General features: G+C 42.1%; 1 protein-coding gene across 5 annotated transcripts in view; it reads right to left on the bottom strand.

Moving 5' to 3' along the window:
• The window catches only part of LOC118397634 (adhesion G protein-coupled receptor B2-like), a 565,880-nt gene extending 560,617 nt beyond the window's left edge, over positions 1-5,263 (bottom strand). For all 5 annotated transcript variants that reach the window (XM_052469740.1, XM_052469742.1, XM_052469741.1 and 2 more), the window contains exon 1: positions 4,595-5,263. The gene's annotated coding sequence lies outside the window, so the exon portion shown is untranslated. The remainder of the gene's footprint in view (positions 1-4,594) is intronic.
• Positions 5,264-22,729: the final 17,466 nt, after the last annotated feature.

Genomic DNA, 22,729 nt, shown 5'->3' with positions numbered 1-22,729 from the left:
AACATGATGCTAATCCACCCCCGTGCTTCACGGTTGGGATGGTGCTCTTCAGCTAGCAAGCCTCCCCTTTCTCCTTCAAACATAACGATGGTCATTATGGCCAAACAGTTCTATTTTTGTTTCATCAGACCAAAGGACATTTCTACAAAAAGTATGGTGTTTGTCCCCATTTGCAGTTGCAAACCGTAGTCTGGATTTTTTATGGTGGATTTGGAGCAGTGGCTTCTTCCTTGCTGAGCGGACTTTCAGGTTATGTCGATATAGGACTCGTTTTACTGTCAATATAGATATTTTGTACCTGTTTTCTCCAACATCTTCAAAAGGTCCTTTGCTGTTGTTCTGGTATTGATTTACACTTTTTGCACCAAAGTAAATGAGTCTCTAGGAGACAGAACACGTCTCCTTCCTGAGCGGTATGATGGCTGCGTGGTCCCATGGTGTTTATACTAGCGTACTATTGTTTGTACAGATGAATGTGGTACCTTCAGGTGTTTGGAAATTACTCCCAAGGATGAACCAGCCTTGTGGAGCTCTACAATTGTTTTCTGAGGTCTTGGCTGATTTCTTTAGATTTTCCCATGATGTCCAGCAAAGAGGCACTGAGTTTTAAGGTACACCTTGAAATAAATCCACAGGTACACCTCCAATTGACTCAAGTGATGTCAATTAGCCTATCAGAAACTTCTAAAGCAATTACATAATTTTCTGGAATTTTCCGAGCTGTTTAAAGGCACAGTCAACCTAGCGTATGTAAACTTCTGACCCATTGGAATTGTGATACAGTGAATTATAAGTGAAATAATCTGTCTGTAAACAATTGTTGGAAAAATTACTTGAGTCATGCACCAAGTAGATGTCCTAACCGAGTTGCCAAAACTATACTTTGTTAACAAGAAATTTGTGGAGTGATTGAAAAACGAGTTGTAATGACTCCAACCTAAGTGTCTGTAAACTTCCGAACTTCCGTCTTCAACTGTGTATATATATAGTCTGTCTGTCCGTCCGTCCATCTGTCCGTTTAAACCTCTATTGCACTATTATGCTGATACAGTATTCACAGCTCTATGCTACCCTCTATGCTACCCTCTCTCTTTCTCCCCCTTCTCCCTCTCTGATTCCTCCTCCCTATCTCCCTCTCCCCCTCCATCTCCCTCCTTTCTTCCTTCTCCATCTCTCTGTTTGAGGAAGTGGTAGTGCTGCTATACTGTAGTGTGTTCTGATGTGAGGGGATCTGACAGAGGAGCCTGTAGATGTGATTATGAGTCTGTTAAGCTTGTTGGTCAGTGTGTGTTGCTCAGTAGGACCCAGCCAGCCAACCAGATCACTCCTGACAGCCTTGTCAAGAAATAATTTAAATATCAGCCTTAACACAGCAGAGAGAGAGCTCAGACACAAACGCACACGCACGTACACATACAGGTACACAAAACAGTACAACTACATATACACACACTCAAAGACACACATATGCAGACAAACACTTTTAAGGAGGTTGGGATGGAGTATGGAGGGAGATGGAGAGGTTAAGGAGGGTGGGATGGAATATGGAGGGAGATGGAGGAAAATAGGGATATATAGGTTAGATAGAGGGATGGAGAAAGAGAAATTTGGAGGAGCTAGGGAGAAGTGAATATGAGGATGATGAAACCATGGCTGGATAGAAGAGGATGTGTGTGGAGAGAGATCAAGATGAAGGCATAGAAGAGAGTACATGAGGAATGGAAAGATCCTGGCGAAAGATAGAGGAGGGAGGTGATGGTGGAACAATGGCCTGGCCAGGGTGCACTGATCCAGGGAAGACCAAGCTGTTGCCTGGCCCATGGTCCATATGCACACCCACACACACGCACACGCACACACATACACACACTGAAAAACAGAGTGCTCACACACAGGAGGAGTGAAGGAAGGCCAGCAACTTTATTCCCTGGACACCAAGGCATGCAAACAGTCCTTCAAACCCTCATACCCCTCCAGGTTTTCACAGGCATGCACCACAGGCGTGTGAGTGTGCGAGAGAGAGAGAGCGAGAGAGAGAGAGAATGAGTGAGTGTGTGAGTGAGTGTGTGAGTGAGTGAGTGTGTGAGTGTGTGAGTGAGTGTGTGAGTGAGTGTGTGAGTGTGTGAGTGAGTGAGTGAGTGAGTGAAAGAAGAGTGTGTGAGTGACTGAAAGAGAGAGTGACTGAGTGAGTGAGAGTGACTGAGAAAGAGAGAGGCTGAGAGAGAGAGAGGCTGAGAGAGAGAGTGAGGCTGAGAGAGAGAGAGGCTGAGAGAGTGAGAGGCTGAGAGAGTGAGAGGCTGAGAGAGAGAGAGGCTGAGAGAGAGAGAGGCTGAGAGAGAGAGAGAGGCTGAGAGAGAGAGAGAGGCTGAGAGAGAGAGAGAGGCTGAGAGAGAGAGAGAGGCTGAGAGAGAGAGAGGCTGAGCGAGGCTGAGAGAGAGACAGAGAGAGACAGAGAGACAGAGAGACAGAGAGACAGAGAGACAGAGAGACAGAGAGATAGAGAGAGAACAAGAGAGAGAGAGGGGGAGATGGAGAATCTGTGTGTAGTCAGTAATTCTGAGATACTTTACATGTATTAATTTTACATCTGCCATACTATAATCGGAGTAAAATCCTTAACAGCTGTTCAGATTTTAATCCATGATTCAATGGTTGTGATTCTGAAACTCTCTCTCTCTCTCTCTCTCTCTCTTTCTCGCTCTCTCTCTCTCATTGAGACGGTGCATCATCATTAAGGTGAATCCATCCCATGCATCATTTTAACCAGATTGTCCTCTACCGTCAACACGTGAGCGCTCCACTTTCTCATGCTCCCATCACCTGTCATGTGCGGAAATATCCGTTTTCCTGGTGCTGCATCCCCATTAAGAGGGGCCACGGCACCACGTGCACCATTAGCACTGAGACCAGGGAGTGAGACAGGATACATCTGAGGGGACCAACTGAAATGACAGGTACGTCACTGCCGGCTGAGCAGCACATGTCTCTCTTGGATCTAGGATCAGCTCAAAATCACAAATTATAACCATAAACAAAAGAAAACACAAATCTGACTTTAGATTTAGATGTCTCGTGGTTTGCACGACAGTGGATATTATATTCATGTATGGCATGTCATGTTGTTTTGAATTGAATAAATGAGGTTGAGCCAAGTCTTGTGTTTACATTCTATTATTCAACGGATGTGATGAAAACCAATGGGAAATTGTGTTCAGGCAGAGCGCATGTGGAGGAACGCAAGACGAGGCACGCTCAACAGATGGCCGAGGGAGAGCGAGCGCTCCGAGGCTCCTCACGCGGCCACCGACGCGTCCCGTTTGTCAGCACCGTTCAGCGTCACGAGAGCCACCTGTTTGCGTTGGTAACGGCAAACAACGCACCTGGGGACCTGCGCCAAGATACACTGTAAAACTTTTCCCTGTACAGCATTATACTGGTACCAGTGTTAACAACTTAATACTGTACTTTCACCTTTCAGCAGAGATGCTGTAATGTATTTTAAAGTAACATTTATTTATTACAGCATCCCTGCTGAAAATGTACAGGTAATGTTTTAGAGTATTGAAAATAGTACTGTCAAATACTGTATGCAACCTTTTCTCTATGCTCCCATGGTAGTATTGCAGGAAATTAACATACCAAAAATGAAATGTCTCTTTCCACCTTCAAGAGGGGTGTCACTAAAATGTTTTGCCACGAGGTGGGGGCCCCCCCAACCAAATCTCGCATAGCCCCCCAGCCCCTTGTGCCAGAACCCCACATTTTGGAGACCACTGGTCTAGTCTAGTCTACTGTGACGGATATTCATGAAATCATTCAGTCCAATAAGTACTCCCCAATGGACCGGAGACATGACACTTCCCTCATTAGCATTCCACAAGAGAATGGACTCACTCAAACACACACATGTACCAGCGCGAGGGAGAGAAGACACACACACACAAACAAACAATAAAACATATTATGTTTCGATAGGAAATGTGTCTATTGAACACACATTGGTGTACATGCAGTGTGAAAAGACAACCCCTGAGTCGCGGAGGAGAAGGCTTGCTGTGATTCCCAACCCATCTCTACAGCATGGAATAGGATCCCTTGCCTAGACCACTCAGGTTGACGAGAGCGAGTCTGTGTGCATTTCGACACTGCGCAAAGTTACATGTCTGACTGAATAGGTTGAGAGGCAAACGTCAATAGAACACCACTCGCACGAAAACCGGGATTAGAGAGACCAGTACCACATGTCGTGTTAGGCCAAATAACCATTATTTAACGTATTTGTGATTTTGCGTGACCGATTCACAGCACACAAGTCATGAGCTACATCCCCGCGACTGACTGCAGATACACTTGCTGGATAAAAGGTCGCCTGCCAACTTTGGACCAATTCTACCATGCTACTGATTAACGTTAAAACAAGGTATTCAACACAAAATACATCATTCACACAGAATCATTCAAACAGGATTGCTACCAGGGACACTTTCAAAAGCTTGTCCGTGTCAATATCTTAAAGCCTACGCATACAGCCAAGCTGTCATATTTAGCATAGTGTTTACTAATCACACATTACACATGCGATATGGAATATTACCTGATCGATGTCAGCAGTAGTTATTCGATGTAACGGATATTTCCCGATCGGTTTCGTAGATGCAAATTAAGTTTTCCATCCATGGCACGTCTCAGTTGGGGAGAGAGAATATCATTCACATGAGCAGCGCAGCATCTTCTCTCCAAAAATCTTCACTACGGACTCTCCTCCAAAACCGATGAATCAAAAAATAAGAATTTTTTGAAAGAAGGAAAAGACGACATAAATAATGAAACACCATAGATAAAAACAAAAAATACGCCAACGGAAAAAATACACTAAAAAACACAATCCCAACGAATAAAAAGAGAGTAAAATGCCGTTGAAAAATGAGAGGTCCAGTTTTTTTTCACAAACTGTCGAAGTGCCGTTTGATAAATCCAAGCCGTATCTCCATGGTCTCACGTAAACACACTGTAGGCTATTCCAACCCGAGCAGAGAACGCGCTCACTAGCCGCAGCAGAACGGGATAACGCGTTTTTTTCTTCCTCTCCTGGTGCTCAAAATTCCGAGTCCTCCTCCGCTACCATAGCTCCTCTTCCGAAGCTGAAAACCACTCTGAAAAAACCTCCTCTCCTTATCTCTCCCACTGCCTCCTCTTCCGTTATTCGCTTTGGCTGAGTGTAATGGGTATGTCTCTCGACTGTAGCTCTCGCCTGCACTGGCATCCGCGATATCCACAGGCAGCGGCTCACAGTCGGCATCTGGCTCCCCGCAGTCGCTTCAGCAGTGGAGGATGGAGATGCGCGGTCCCATCTCTCTCTCTTGTTCGCCGGGGACCCGGCAGGCGCGCACCCTTTTGCTGACGTCAGCTCGGCGCAAAGGTTCCAAATACAGCATATGAAAAAAGTTTCATGACCATAGTGTACTACTCACGCATTGACAGGCAAAATAGCATACTATTTATATCAGCATCCCCTTTAAGTTGAGTTTTTCTCCGACGTTCTGTTATTGCCTCCTCTCAAAAAAACAACAAAACGGAACTGCACTATTCCATCTGCCCTCCTAAAACCAGTTGGTGACTCATCTCTAAGCCTCATTTATTAAATATTCCAGTCTTTTCCTGAATGGAAATGCTTTGTTAAATGCGTCATATCGACCGTTTTGGAATGGGTCAAAAGACATGCCAAACTGAGCATCCGTTTCAGAGCATAGCTATTATCAGAGAACCTTTTCATGCCCGTGCAGAGCTCCCAGCAGACCACCGCTGATTTAGGAACAGCCCCCCCACACACACACCCTCAGGGCCATATTAACTTATTCATTGTTATCTAAAAGATAAAATCTAATTTTATTTGTCACATACACATGGTCAGCAGATGTTAATGCAAGTGTAGCGAAATGCTTGTGCTTCTAGGTCCGACAATGCAGTAATAACCAACGAGTAATCTAACCTAACAATTCCAGGACTACCTTATACACACAGGTGTAAAAGGAATAAAGAATATGTACATAAATATATATGAATGAGTGATGGTACAGAACGGCATAGGCAAGATGCAGTAGATGGTATGGAGTACAGTATATACATATGAGCTCAGTAATGTAGGGTATGTAAACATAAAAGTGTCATAGTTTAAAGTGGCTAGTGATACATGTATTACATAAAGATGGCAAGATGCAGCAGATGATACAGTACAGTATATACATATACATATGCAATGAGTAATGTAGGCTATGTAAACATTATATTAAGTGCCATTGTTTAATAAAGTGGCTAGTGATACATTTTTTACATCAATGTCCATCAATTTCCATTATTAAAGTGAGCTGGAGTTGAGTCAGTATGTTGGCAGCAGCCACTCATAGAAGCTGTTTTTCAGTCTCTCGGTCCCTACTTGATGCACCTGTACTAACCTCGCCTTCTGGATGATAGCGGGGTGAACAGGCAGTGGCTCGGGTGGTTGTTGTCCTTGATGATCTTTATGGCCTTCCTGTGACATCGTGTGGTGTAGGTGTCTTGGAGGGTAGGTAGTTTGCCCCCGGTGATGCGTTGTGCAGACCTCACTACCCTATGGAGAGCCTTACGGTTGTGGGCGCAGCAGTTGCTGTACCAGGCGGTGATACAGCCCGACAGGATGCTCTCGATTGTGCATCTGTAGAAGTTTGTGAGTGCTTTTGGTGACAAGCCAAATTTCTTCAGCCTCCTGAGGTTGAAGAGGCGCTGCTGCGCCTTCTTCACGAGGTTGAAGAGGCGATGCTACGCCTTCTTCACAATTCTGTCTGTGTGGGTGGACCAATTCAGTTTATCCGTGATGTGTACGCCGAGGAACTTAATAAATCTTCTTGCGACTAGGGGGCGATATTTTAATTTTTGGATGAAAAACATTCCCATTTTAAACAAGATATTTTGTCACGAAAAGATGCTTGACTATGCATATAATTGACAGCTTTGGACGGAAAACACTGACGTTTCCAAAACTGCAAAGATATTGTCTGTGAGTGCCACAGAACTGATGTTACAGGTGAAACACAGATAAAAATCCAACCACGAAGTGCCGCATTTTTTTAAACCACCTCTTGCCAATGACTACTTCTATGGCTGTGAATGAGCTACGAATGAGGTTACGTTTTCCAAGTATTCCCCACGGTGTCTACAGCATTGTGACGTCTTTATACGCATTTCCATTGAAGAATAGCCGTAAGGGACCATATATAGCAAGTGGTCACATGGTGTCTCCCACAGAAAATCTTGAGTAAAATACTGAGGTAGCCATTTTTCCAATCGCTTCTTATGAGAAACCAATTGCCTCGACAGATATATTATTGAATATATATGTAAAAAACACATTGAGGATGGATCCTAAACAACGTTTGCCGTGTTTCTGTCGATATTATGGAGTTAATTTTGAAAAAAGTTTGGCGTTGTATAGGTAGCATTATCCGGTCGATTTCTCAGCCAAGCATGATGAAGAAACGGGAGCTATTTCACCTACAAAAATAATCATTTTGGAAAAAAGGAACATTTGCTATCTAACTGGGAGTCTCCTGAGTGAAAGCATCCAAAGTTCCTCAAAGGTAAATGATTTCATTTGGTTGCTTTTCTTATTTTCGTGAAAATGTTGCCTGCTGCCAGCAGAGCCTAGCATAGCATTATGCCATGATTAACTTACACAAATGCTTGTCTAGCGTTGGCTGTAACACATATTTTGACAATCTGAGATGACAGTGTTGTTAACAAAACGCTAAGCTTGTGTTTGAATATATCTATTTAATTTCATTTGCGATTTTCATGAATAGGAAAAGTTACTAAGGGTATTTATGTCCGCTGCGTTATGCTAATTCGTTTGAGGCTATGATTACGCTCCCGGATACGGGATTGCTAGTCGCAAAACTTATTACCCTCTCCACTACTGTCCCGTCAATGTGGATAGGGGGGTGCTCACTCTGCTGTTTCCTGAAGTCCACAATCATCTCCTTTGTTTTGTTGACGTTGAGTGTGAGGTTACTTTCCTGACACCACGCTCCGAGGTCCCTCACCTCCTCCCTGTAGGCCGTCTCGTCGTTGTTGGTAATCACGCCCACCACTGTATTGTCGTCTGCAAACTCGATGTTTGAGTTGGAGGCGTGCATGGCCACGCAGTTGTGGGTGAACAGGGAGTACAGGAAAGGGCTCAGAACGCACTCTTGTGGGGCCCCAGTGTTGAGGATCAGCGGGGTGGAGATGTTGTTACCTACCCTCACCACCTGGGGGCGGCCCGTCAGGAAGTTCACCACCCAGTTGCACAGTGCGGGGTCGAGACCCAGGTTCTCGAGCTTGATGACGAGTTTGGAGGGTACTATAGTGTTAAATGCTGAGCTGTAGTCGATGAACAGCATTCTCACATAGGTGTTCCTCTTGTCCAGATGGGTTAGGGTAGTGTGCAGTGTGGTTGCGATTGTGTCGTCTGTGGACCTATTGGGGTGAAACTGATCCTAGATCAGCAATCTGAGAAGTTGTATGAATATGCGTCCAGGGGCAGAACGTAAAATGTTCAAACAGTGGCACATACAATATTGCTTCTTACTTTCTCCGGTTCTAATTTCTTATTTTTATTTCTCGTGTGTTTTTGTTCTACCTTACTATATTTTTAGTGCTACATTAAAATGTATTACTGCATTGTTGGGGTTGGAGCTTGCAAGAAAGGAATGTCACAGTACTTGTGCACATGGCCTTAACACTTGAAACTTGAAAATATAAATTTTTGCTTTTTTAAAAGCCCCCAAAAATGACAACACTAAAATGTAAACATTGAACTCAAGTACTTCCTCAAATATAAATGTGTTGCTATCCCCATAGCCATCAAAATAAAAATGTGTCTTCAACAGATATAGGAGAAGAAAAATACGATGGATGTCGATTTTATAAAAATATAAAAGCAAGCATACTCAAGATATTATATAAGCTTCCCCATTCTAGAGAGATATTATATACACTTCACCATTTTAGAGATATTATATAAGCTTCCCCATTCTAGAGATAATAGATAAGCTTCCAAATTTTAGATATTACATAAACGTCCCCAATCTACAGATATAACATAATCTTCTCCATTCTAGAGAGATTACATAAACTTCCCTATTTTAGAGAGATTACATAAACCTCCCCATTTTAGAGAGATTACATAAACTTCCCCATTCCAGAGAGATTACATAAACCTCCCCATTCTAGAGAGATTACATAAACTTCCCCATTCTAGAGAGATTACATAAACTTCCCCATTCTAGAGAGATTACATAAACTTCCCCATTCTAGAGAGATTACATAAACCTCCCCATTCTAGAGAGATTACATAAACTTCCCCATTCTAGAGAGATTACATAAACTTCCCCATTCTAGAGAGATTACATAAACCTCCCCATTCTAGAGAGATTACATAAACCTCCCCATTCTAGAGAGATTACATAAACCTCCCCATTCCAGAGAGATTACATAAACCTCCCCATTCCAGAGAGATTACATAAACCTCTCCATTCTAGAGAGATTACATAAACTTCCCCATTCTAGAGAGATTACATAAACTTCCCCATTCTAGAGAGATTACATAAACTTCCCCATTCTAGAGAGATTACATAAACCTCCCCATTCTAGAGAGATTACATAAACCTCCCCATTCTATATATTACATAAACTTCCCCATTCTAGATAAATTTTAAATACATAAACTTCCCCATTCTAATTACATAAACTTCCCCATTCTAGAGAGATTACATAAGCTTCCCCATTCTAGAGATTACATTTATATACATAAACTTCCCCATTCTAGAGATTACATAAACTTCCCCATTCTAGAGAGATTACATAAACTTCCCCATTCTAGATATTACATAAACTTCCCCATTCTAGAGAGATTACATAAACTTCCCCATTCTAGAGAGATTACATAAACTCCCCCATTCTAGAGATATAAACTCCCCATTCTAGAGAGATTACATAAACTCCCCATTCCACAGAGATTACATAAACTTCCCCATTCTAGAGAGATTACATAAACCTCCCCATTCAGATTACATAAACTTCCCCATTCTAGAGAGATTACATAAACTTCCCCATTCTAGAGAGATTACATAAACTTCCCCATTCTAGAGAGATTACATAAACCTCCCCATTCTAGAGAGATTACATAAACTTCCCTATTCCAGAGAAAACACAGAATCATCTCCATTCTAGAGATCTTACATTGGATTACCCATTCTAGAGATATTACGTAAACTTCCCGATTTTAGAGATATTACATTAGCTTCCCAAATCTACAGATATTACATAAGCTTCCCAATTTTAGAGAGATTACATGAACTTCCAGATTCTATATATATTACATAAGCTTACCCATTCTAGATATTTTAAATATATATTACATAAGCTTCCATATTCTAGAGATTTTATATACACTTCCCCAATCTAGATTCATTACATAAGCTTCCCCATTCTAGAGATTTTACATAAGCGTCCCCATTCTAGATATATCACATAAGCTTCCCAATTTTAGAGATATTAAATAAGGTTCCCAAATCTACAGATATTACATAAGCTTCCAAATTCTACAGATATTAAATAAGCTTCCAAATGTTTGAGAGATTACATAAGCTTGCCCATTCTAGAGATAACACATAAGCTTCCCCATTCTAGAGAGATTACATAAACTTCCCCATTCTACAGATATTACATAATCTTCCCCATTCTAGAGATAATACAGAAGCTTCCCCATACTAGAGATGTTACATAAGCTTTTAGAGAGTTTACATAAACTCCCCCATTCCAGAGAGATTACATAAGATTCCCCATTCTATAGATATTACATAATCTTCCCCATTCTAGAGATATTACATACATTTCCCCATTCTAGAGGTGTTACATATAAGCTTCCCCATTGTAGAGATATTACATACCTTTCCCAATTCTAGAGATATTACATACGCTTTTAGAGAGATTACATACATTTCCCCATTCTGGAGAAAATACATAATCTTCCCCATTCTAGAGATATTACGTAAACTTGCCAACTCTAAAGATATTACATACGCTTCCCCATTCTAGAGACATTTAATACTCTTCCCCATTCTAGAGATGTTACATTTACACTTTCCCATTCCAGAGATATATCATAAGCTTCCCATTTTTTGAAATATTACATAAGCTTCCCCATTCTGCAGATATTACATATTCTTCCCTATTTTAAAATATTACATTAGATTCCCCATTCTAGAGAGATTACATAAACTTCCCCATTCTAGAGATAATACATACGCTTCCCCATTCTAGAGATATTACATAGACTTTTAGAGAGTTAACATAAACTCCCCCATTCCAGAGATATTACATAAGCTTTCCCATTCTATAGAGTTTACAAAAGCTTCCCCATTGTAAAGATAATACATATATGCTTCCCCATTCTAGAGATATTACATAAGCTTCCCATTTTTAGAAATATTTCATAAGATTCCCCATTCTGCAGATATGACAAAATCTTCGCCATTTTAGAGAGATACATAAGCTTCCCAATTCTAGAAATATTACATATACGCTTCCCCATTCTATAGATATTACATACGATTTTAGAGAGATTACATAAGCCTCCCCATTTTAGAGATTTTTCATAAGCTTCACCATATTTGACCGAAGGTGAAAAATAATTTAATTTCCCTGAACAATTTCCTGTCAACTCAGCAGTCTGAGCAATCCAGCTCCCCAAAATAAAACATGCATTTATATATATCCAGACTTGGGCTTGATTTTGCTCATTGTTGTTGAATATTTTATGACTGCATTTGCAGCTCACAGCTCGCGAGCTGCAATACTCGGGGACTGGGAAAGCGTTGGCTATGCATACCATAGAGGAGGTACAGTGGTTTGTTCAGTTAAAGTCAGGAGACACTGTTCAAAGGCCCAATCTTGGATTTAAACAACAGCAAAGTGGTCACTCTGCTATACATTTGTTAAACAGCTGGGGAATGGGGCCGGATAACTGCAACCTCTCTCAAATTCATGCACAGAGCTACAATATATGGATGCAAGGATTTACCATCCGTCTATCAAAAATGATAGTTTTAATAATGTTTGAGTCAAACAAGTTCTAATGGGGGTTAGACAGTTGATGCTAATGTCATGAAACATTCATAAATTATATATGACTCATTTAAAAGTCAAAAAATGGATGTACCAATCCAAGATTGCCCCTTTAAGGACTTGCTTAAGCATCAGGAGTCAGAGAAGGAGAGTTAATAGCGGTGGTGAGATGACAGTTATAGTACCCTTGTGAAATAATGATGAAATGTAATGGCACTTCCTCCATATTTAAATGAAAACAAAAAGAAATGCTAGGGAGGACAGGGGTGGGGCTGGTTCTCACAATGGTGGTTTTAATAAGTCAAATGTTGATGGTGCTGTGAATTGATTTGGATGTAGAAATATGTGTATTACTTGAATTAAATAGATCAATTCTTTTAGTATGTCCTTGTCGCAAAACTTTGAGTTGAAGACAGCTTTTGTGTGTCCATGACCAAAATCACTTGATCAAATTATTATTGTAGAAATTAGACAAGGTTGTAAAATTTTTCTGCCTTTCCCGGAAAACAAATCCACTGACAGTTGATTAGTCTGTTATTAACTTGTACTGAACATTATCAAAAACTAAATACATTCTGAAAGCACCACAGTCTAATCCAAAAAGGCGCTGTACCATTCTTGATGATACATTATGTGCATTGTCCTTCAAGACAGTATTATTCCCACTGCATTCTGGAGCTAAACACATTTACAACACAAAATATCCGTCTACCTTGCCAGCCAGACATACTGTGCATAGCAGTCTACAACATCGGCAGAAAGACAGAGTGAAGCATGTCATTGGAATCGCGTCATGTTGTACAACCGTCTTGGCAGAGACTGAGTAATCTTATTGTTGAGAATACAAATGTTTCCACTCGGCTGTACAATGTAAACGTTGGCAGGTGCCCCCACAATAACGCATAGTAGAGTACATTTACAGATGGAATGTCAGCGAAACAATGACCCTGCTCTTAGTGCGCACAATACGACCGTGGGATCATGATATCCAACATCCTGATTTCCAACATCCTGATTTCTGATATCCTGATTTCTGATATCCTGATTTCCAACATCCTGATTTCCAACAACCTGATTTCCGATATCCTGATTTCTGATATCCTGATTTCTGATATCCTGATTTCCAACATCCTGATTTCCAACATCCTGATTTCCAACATCCTGATTTCCAACATCCTGATTTCCAACATCCTGATTTCCGATATCCTGATTTCTGATATCCTGATTTCTGATATCCTGATTTCCAACATCCTGATTTCCAACAACCTGATTTCCAACATCCTGATTTCCAACATCCTGATTTCCAACATCCTGATTTCCAAAGACTGGCAGAGGACCTGACCAGAGGAATAGATACAATTCTGAAATACAGAATGATAGGAGGGGGTAAACAAATGCTACAATTGATCTGGGGCACTATGAGGTTATTATTATCCCTATAGGCTATTACAGGACCATGGTGAGCTCCTTGGCTATCTGAATGGGATAGGGAGTTCCCATGTGCCTCAACATTGATGAGACACACACACCACACAGACACATACACACATACTCACACACACTCACTCAGACACACACACACAGACACACACAGGGTTCCTATATCTTATTTCAGCACCATGGAGAGCTCTGTGATGACAGAAGAACGGGACACTAACCCCATGTGCCTAGGATATTTACGAGGGCTATTCAATTATCCTACATGGGAATTTGGTCTGTCTATCTAAATATCTGTACAGCAGTGGAGGCCGGTGGGTGGAGCTATATGAGGAGCTGCTCATTATAATGGCTAGAATGGAATTAATGGAACCGTATCAAACACATAAAACATATGGAAACCACGTTTGACTGTGTTCCTTTAATTCCATTCCAGGCATTACAATGAGCCCTTCCTCCTATAGCGCATGCCACCAGCCTCCACTGCTGTACAGTATCTATCAGTCTTCCTTTGTGACATGATGCAGTGTAAAGCTAGGTCAAGCTTTATGTTGTCCATTCAGCACTGTATGTAAACCTCACAACACAAGTTAATGGGCTAATGTGACCGTTGGCCCACATCTGGAGTAGAAGGGGTTTTATAGTGGCTAAATCCTAAGGGGAACATGATGTGAATACATGCAGCAATGCTGAGTTCTAGGTGAAATCTCAGTCTTTAAAGATTAATTAAACTGATAAAAACTGCTCTAAAACTGGGCTGTTTCCATTAATCAGCAGCCCAGTAATTTTATCTTTATTCTCTATAATTTAAAAGTTCTGCCACGGTGTTCTACTCCCACCTCTATATACGTACATTAATTTACCAGGTCCTAATTGGCTATTGAACAATAGCTTGTTTGATTCACTCACTTTTTGAGGCAGCAGGCAATAATAGGACAGGGTTAGTTGTGAAGCTGGCGAGTGGAACTTCAAAACATGTTTCCCATATTTTCGGATGCTCTTTTTTGTTGAGCACCTCTAAGACTTTAGACGGGTACTTTTTATAGTCTTTAGAATATACATGTGAGTACATGTTGAACTATTGTTTTAGAATTTTCACAGGCCACCATTCATTGTAGCCTGAGCACAGAACGCCACAACACTTTTCAATGAAAGTTTCTCGCCATCTTAATGTTTTGTTCTACTTGTTGGGGATGACACTAAAAAGACAAACACTAAAAACACTAACAACTCCAACAACACTAACGACACTAACAAATCTAACAACATTAACACTTACATCACTAACAACACTAACACCTACAACACTAACAACTCTAACACTTACAAAAATAACAACACTAAAATCACCAAATACACAAACAACACTAACAAATCTAACAACACCTACAACACTAACAACAGTAACAACACTATGAACTCTAACAACAATAACAACACTAATAATAATAACAACAGTAACAACACTATGAACTCTAACAACACTAACTACAATAACAACACTAACTACAATAACAACAATAACAACACTAACAACAGTAACAACACTATGAACTCTAACAACACTAACTACAATAACAACTTTAACAACACTAAGAAGACTAACAACTTTAAAAACACTAACAACTCTAACATGACTAACAAGAACAAAAACACTAACTGTCACGTTCTGACCTTTATTTTCTGTGTTTTGTGTTTAGTTAGTATGGTCAGGGCGTGAGTTGGGTGGGCAGTCTATGTTTGTTTTTCTATGTTTTGGTTATTTCTATGTTTCGGCCTAGTATGGTTCTCAATCAGAGGCAGGTGTCATTAGTTGTCTCTGATTGAGAATCATACTTAGGTGGCCTGGGTTTCACTGTGTGTTTGTGGGTGATTGTTCCTGTCTCTGTGTGTGCACCAGATAGGACTGTTTTTGAGTTTTCACATTTCTTGTTTTTGTTAGTTTGTTCATGTGTACCTTAATGTATTAAAAAGTACCATGGACAATTACCATGCCGCGTATTGGTCCTCTGATCCGTTTCGCCTCTCCTCTTCGGAAGAAGAGGAGGAAATTCATTACAGAATCACCCACCAAAATCGGACCAAGCGGCGTGGTAAAGGACAGCGACGACAGCAGCAGCAGCATCAACAACAGAGGCCACCATCACAGGACTCCTGGACATGGGAGGAGATACTGAACGGAGAGGGACCCTGGGCACGGGCTGGGGAAAATCGCAGCCCCAAAGCAGAGCTGGAGGCAGCGAAAGCTGAGTGGCGGCAATATGAGGAGCCAGCACGGCAGTGCGACAGGTACGAGAGGCAGCCCCAATTTGTTTTTGGGGGGCACACGAGGTGTGGTACTAAGCCAGGTAGCAGACCTGAGCTCACTCCTCGTGCTTATGATAAGCAGCGCATTACTGGTCAGGCACCGTGTTATGCGGTTAAGCGCACGGTGTCGCCAGTGCGTGTCCATAGCCCGGTGCGCTATAGGGCAGCCCCCCGAGAGTGCCATGCGAGTGTGGGCATTGAGCCAGGGCGTATGGTGCCTGCTCAGCGGGTCTGGTCGCCGGTACGCAGTCTTGGTCCAGGTTATCCTGCGCCGGCTCTGCGTGCTGTGTCTCCGGGGTGCTGGGAGGGTGCAGTGCGTCCTCTGCCTGCGCTCCGCTCGTACCGGGCAACTGTGGGAGTGGAGCCTAGGGGAGAGGTGCATGTAGTAAGCACTAGATCTCCCGTGCTTACCCACAGCCCGGTTCAACCTGTGCCTGCACTCTGGAGGGTCCGGGCTAGAGTAGTTGTCCAGCCTGGGGAAGTGGTGCCAAGGTTGCGCACCAGAGCTCCAGTGCTCCCTCACAGCCCGGTCTTTCAGGCTCCTCCTAACACCAAGCCTCCTGAAGGTCTCCCCAGCCTGGTGGTTCCTGTGGCAGCCCCACGCACCAGGCTGTCTCTCAGTCTCCTCCCTGCAGGTGCTCCCGCCTGTCCGGCGCCGCTGCCGGAGCGTCCCGCCTGTCCGGCGCCGCTGCCGGAGCGTCCCGCCTGTCCGGCGCCGCTGCCGGAGCGTCCCGCCTGTCCGGCGCCGCTGCCTCCTGTGGCAGCTCCACGCACCAGGCTGTCTCAGTCTCCTCCCTGCAGGTGCTCCCGCCTGTCCGGCGCCGCTGCCGGAGCGTCCCGCCTGCCCGGCGCCGCTGCCGGAGCCTCCCGCCTGTCCGGCGCCGCTGCCGGAGCGTCCCGCCTGTCCGGCGCCGCTGCCGGAGCCTCCCGCCTGTCCGGCGCCGCTGCCGGAGCGTCCCGCCTGTCCGGCACCGCTGCCGGAGCCCCTCAGCCCAGAGGCGCCAGAGCCCCTCAGCCCAGAGGCACCAGAGCCCCTCAGCCCAGAGGCGCCAGAGCCCCTGCCCCTCTGTCCAGAGCTTCTGCCCCTCTGTCCCGAGCTGCCCCTCTGTCCAGTGGGGTCATTGAGAGGGGTTGCCATGGTGAGAAAGCCACGGAGGCGGACAATAAAGCGGACTAAGACAATGGTGAAGTGGGGTCCGCGTCCCGCGCCAGAACCGCCACCGCGGACAGACGCCCACCCAGACCCTCCCCTATAGGTCAAGGTTTTGCGGCCGGAGTCCGCACCTTTGGGGGGGGGGGTACTGTCACGTTCTGACCTTTATTTTCTGTGTTTTGTGTTTAGTTAGTATGGTCAGGGCGTGAGTTGGGTGGGCAGTCTGTTTGTTTTTCTATGTTTTGGTTATTTCTATGTTTCGGCCTAGTATGGTTCTCAATCAGAGGCAGGTGTCATTAGTTGTCTCTGATTGAGAATCATACTTAGGTGGCCTGGGTTTCACTGTGTGTTTGTGGGTGATTGTTCCTGTCTCTGTGTGTGCACCAGATAGGACTGTTTTTGAGTTTTCACATTTCTTGTTTTTGTTAGTTTGTTCATGTGTACCTTAATGTATTAAAAAGTACCATGGACAATTACCACGCCGCGTATTGGTCCTCTGATCCGTTTCGCCTCTCCTCTTCGGAAGAAGAGGAGGAAATTCATTACACTAACAACTCTAACATGACTAACAAGAACAAAAACACAAACAACACTAACAACACTAACATGACTAACAAGAACAAAAACACTAACAACACTAACATGACGAACAAAAACACTAACAACACTAACATGACTAACAAGAACAAAAACACAAACAACACTAACATGACTAACAAGAACAAAAACACTAACAACACTAACATGACAAGAACAAAAACACAAACAACACTAACATGACTAACAAGAACAAAAACACTAACAACACTAACATGACTAACAAAAACACTAACAACACTAACATGACTAACAAGAACAAAAACACTAACAACACTAACATGACTAACAAGAACAAAAATACTAAAAACACTAACATGACTAACAAGAACAAAAACACTAACAACACTAACATGACTAAAAATAACTAACAACTCTAAAAACACTATCAACTCCAACAACAGTTGACAGTGGGTTAACTACCTGTTCAGGGGCAGAACGACAGATTTGAAACCTTCCGGTTACTAGTCCAACGCTCTAACCACTAGGCTACCCTGCCGCCCCTCTAACAACACTGATACTACCAATTGTAACAACAATAACAAATCTAAAATCAATAACAACTCTAACAACACTAGCAACACTAGCAATACTAACAACACTAACAATAATAACAACACTACCAACACTGACAACTTGAACCACACAAACAACTCTAACAACAATATCAACACTAGCATCTCGAACAACACTAACACCAATAACAAAAATAAAAACAATAACAACGCTAACACCTTTAACAACACTAACAAAATTAACACTAACAACAATAACATTACCAACACTAACAAGTCTAACAACATGAACATTACTAACAACAATAACAACACTAACATCAGTGCCAGCACAAACAATTTTAACAACTCAACAACACCAACAACAACACTAAGAACTCAAACAACAACAACAATAACCACACTAACAAAAATAACACATCTAACAAAACTTACAACAACAACTCTAACAACTCGAACATCACTAACAGCAATTACAAGTCTACCAATGCTAACAATAACTCTCAAAACTCTAACTTTAAGAACTCTATGCCAAAAACAATAACAACTCTAAAAACTCTAATAACTTTAAGAATTCTAAGTATGCTAAAAACAATAACAACTCTAACAACAACACTAACATTACTAACAACTCTAACAAATCCAACAACTCTACATATACAAACAACACAAATAACACTAACAAATCCAACAACTCTGTCAACACTAACAAATCTACAATAACAACACTAACAACAATAATGACTCTTAACTCCAACAATGCTAACAATTTTTCTGTGATTTCTGTGATTTTCTGAAATGACACACACTCATTCAACCCTCTGTAAATAAGTCAGTTCTTAACATAAAGACTTAATTTCAGCTTCCTTTGTCAACCGGAAGTGCCTTAAAATGGTGTTGTTTCGAAGGGTTAAAAAGGTCTGATCTTTTCAAAACCTCATATGTGTGATTAGGCAACCCCCATGAACTGTAAATCTGTCATGTCTTCCATAAAATTTCCAAAAGACTCACACACACACACAACTAGGACAGAGGGACACAGTGTAGTGCGTAGAGACAGACAGCGCCTGCAATAGAAAAAAGAACCGTCAGTCTTAGAGTTCTGAAACTTTAGAAAACTATTCTAGACCCCAGGTCGATAGGGCCTGGCGAGTTACGTGGCTCTAGACGTTTCTCGGACCGTGAAACAGCCTTGTACATTTGCAATAACCTCAATTAATTTAGACCATTACGAAAATGACGACATTTAGAAAAGTCCCAGTGTCGCAAGACTAGGTGCATTGAAACCGATTCGGCCCATAGAGACGGAGCCCAACGTTTCTGTCCGGTAGCTCATTCAAGGACCCCGTAGCAAGGAATGGAAAAAAGTGAATTATCAGAACCAATTAAGGTTGTTGCTCAGGCACCGAATGACCTATCGAGCCGAAACTCGGGATTCGGGGTCGCCTCACATAGCTCTACACATAATGTCAGAACTGGACCTGCAGCTAGAACGTAACTATATGTTTTACGTTTTTATTATGTTTTAAACTGAAGGCGCTGTTAATTATGGGCCTGCTCTGAAATATGTGATAGTTGGCTTCTAAACGAGTTGGAAAAAGTGGGTTTGGTGTCAGATGGTATCAGTTTGGTGTCAGAATGACATCTAATTGACCTAATCTACACTGACTTTTGTACATTTGCATTATGTTTAAAGAGTGAGGTACCGTCACCAAAACGACATTCTGAAATCAACACTAAAAATGGCATCACCATAGTCTCCAGACCATGCCGAGTTCAACGAGACGCCCCGCTTGACCGTAGCTCGCTCTGAGTGCAGCAACCGTGAAAGAAAGCTAGGGTAAGAAGCACAATTCGACCTCAGGAACATTCCTGAGGTCCTCCCGATCTGTGCGAGCCTAACCTTGACCGTGTGACATTAACCCTTAACAGTTAAAAGGTGTTTACATCAAACCGTTTTCACTGACTTCTCTCCCCATAGGAATACATTGCCTGTAACTCCAAATTCAACCTGAAGCCTATGTGGATTAATAATGCCTTATAAACCTGTATTCGATGACAGTCCATCAGGCCACTATGATATCTACCTGTGTCGATTCTAAGCTTCCTGAAGCAACCAGAAGTGGTTCAAATCACCCTAAAAGTGTTTTGCCATACACAACCCACAGTTTGTACACAGTATTTTTGCAATATGAATCAACAGTGAAAAAACATCACCAAATGGACATGATGAAATCAACACAACGAGCGATGGAGAGGAACCAATATGACTGCCCGGCCATCCCGAGTTCATCAGACCAGTCAATTTTGCATTTCTGCAGAATTTTTGAGCATGTCAAATTCGTGATGGTAAATGCTCATTGAAACATATTGCAAATGCACAGTGCATGTTGCAAATGCACAGCCGTGCACCTGCCGATTGGAACGGGTTACCAGGAACACATTTTTTAAATGTTTTTTTTTAATGCCATTACGGGGTAGCACCCCCCACCCATGCCCATTCAATAGGGGGCACCCCTTAAAAAACAACAGTCCCACTTCTCCCTCATCATACACGACACATAGACCATCTAGGTTGATACATGGCTTAACATAGTGCTATATATAATTTTGGCAGTATAAATGCCTTTTGGACATGGTTCAATGACTTCCATTGATTGTACATGGCAAAAGGACATAACATCATGATTTGGCACTTTCAATTCTTTCATATTGCATTGGACATATCTTATGGCATTTGGCAAAAAAAGTGACTTTTGACTTCAACTTTTGAATTCCTATGAGATCATATTGCAAATGGACAAAACAATAGTTATTTTCCACCATAATTTGCAAATAAATTCATTTTCTTTCTCATTTTGTCTTTCATAGTTGAAGTGTACCTATGATGAAAATTACATGCCTCTCTCATCTTTTTAAGTGGGAGAACTTGCACAATTGGTGGCTGACTAAATACTTTTTTGCCCCCCTGTATATGTTTCGTACGGTGCCAATATGTTCCCATTCATTTCTGTCGATTTCAGGGGGGTGTTTCCTTACAATTCTAACAACTCTAAATACTCCAACAATTCAAAAAATACTAATAAATATAACAACTCTAACCACACTAACTCTAACAGCACTAACATTACTAAAAATACTAACAAATCCAACATCCCTAACAACTCTAACAACAATACAAACTCTAACAACAATAGTATATCTAACACATATAACAACACTAACAACAAAAACAACTCTATCAACTATAACAACAATAACAAAACTAAAAACAATAACAAGAATAACAACACTAACAACTCCTAAAACACGAACAACACTAACAACTCTAAAACACTAACAACATTAACAACATTAACAACTCTAAAAACAATAACAACTCTGACAACTCTGACAACTCTGTCAACACTAACAACTCTAAATCAAATCAAATGTATTTATATAGCCCTTCGTATATCAGCTGATATCTCAAAGTGCTGTACAGAAACCCAGCCGAAAACCCCAAACAGCAAGCAATGCAGGTGTTGAAGCACGTTGGCGAGGAAAACTCCCTAGAAAGGCCAAAACTTAGGAAGAAACCTAGAGAGGAACCAGGCTATGAGGGGTGGCCAGTCCTCTTCTGGCTGTGTTCATAAATTACCAGCATGGTCAAATAATAGGTCTGGGACAGATAGCGCGTCCGGTGAACAGGTCAGGATTCCATAGCCGCAGGCAGAACAGTTGAAACTGGAGCAGCAGCATGGCCAGGTGGACTGGGGACAGCAAGCCGTCATCATGCCAGGTAGTCCTAAGGCATGGTCCTAGGGCTCAGGCCCCCCGAGAGAGAGAAAGAAAGAGAAAAAGAGAGAATTAGAGAGAGCATACTTAACCTCCCTGAGCACGGAACCCGCTAGCGGGCTGAAATTCCACAACATACGGTGATCGCTACATAAATAGTCATATTAAACATTAATGAAAATACAAGTGTCTCACATGTATCGAAAGCCTAGAATCTTGCTAATCCAACTGCGTTGTCAGATTTAAAAAAGGATTTACTGCGAAAGAATACGATGCAATTATCTGAGCATAGAGCCCCATAAAAAACAGCTATTTCAACAAGCACAAGCGTAACATAATCACAAACTGCATTAAAATAAATCGCTTACCTTTGACGATATTCGTCTGTTTGCAATTCCCATTCTCATTACACAATGAGTGATCTTTTGTTTGATAAAATCCGTTTTTATAGCCTAACACAAAACATTTTGTGAACCGCTTGTGTCGTGAATTCCGTCTCATTCAATTTTCGACGACACAATCCAGGTAAATAACCCACACAGAACGTGACTTTTCCAGTTTTGTTTGGTTTCACTGCAATCAACTGGTTTGTTTGTAACACAATCAAACCTGATAGGTCATTTCGCGGGACTTAATGACTGAAAGAAACCGATTTGAAGACAATAAGTCATGACATCATTTTGCACCAATGATTTGCCCGCTGTTTTGTTGATTGACTGTATTTTAACCCAATGACCACTGATCGTCTTGAAATCAAGCTGGGTAGATAGCCAATGAGCTGAGATAAACGCCAATAGGTCAT

The sequence above is a fragment of the Oncorhynchus keta genome, chromosome 19, assembly GCF_023373465.1.
Source record: "Oncorhynchus keta strain PuntledgeMale-10-30-2019 chromosome 19, Oket_V2, whole genome shotgun sequence".
In the NCBI taxonomy this organism is placed as follows: Eukaryota; Metazoa; Chordata; class Actinopteri; order Salmoniformes; family Salmonidae; genus Oncorhynchus; species Oncorhynchus keta.
This window is presented reverse-complemented; position numbering and strand designations above follow the sequence as displayed.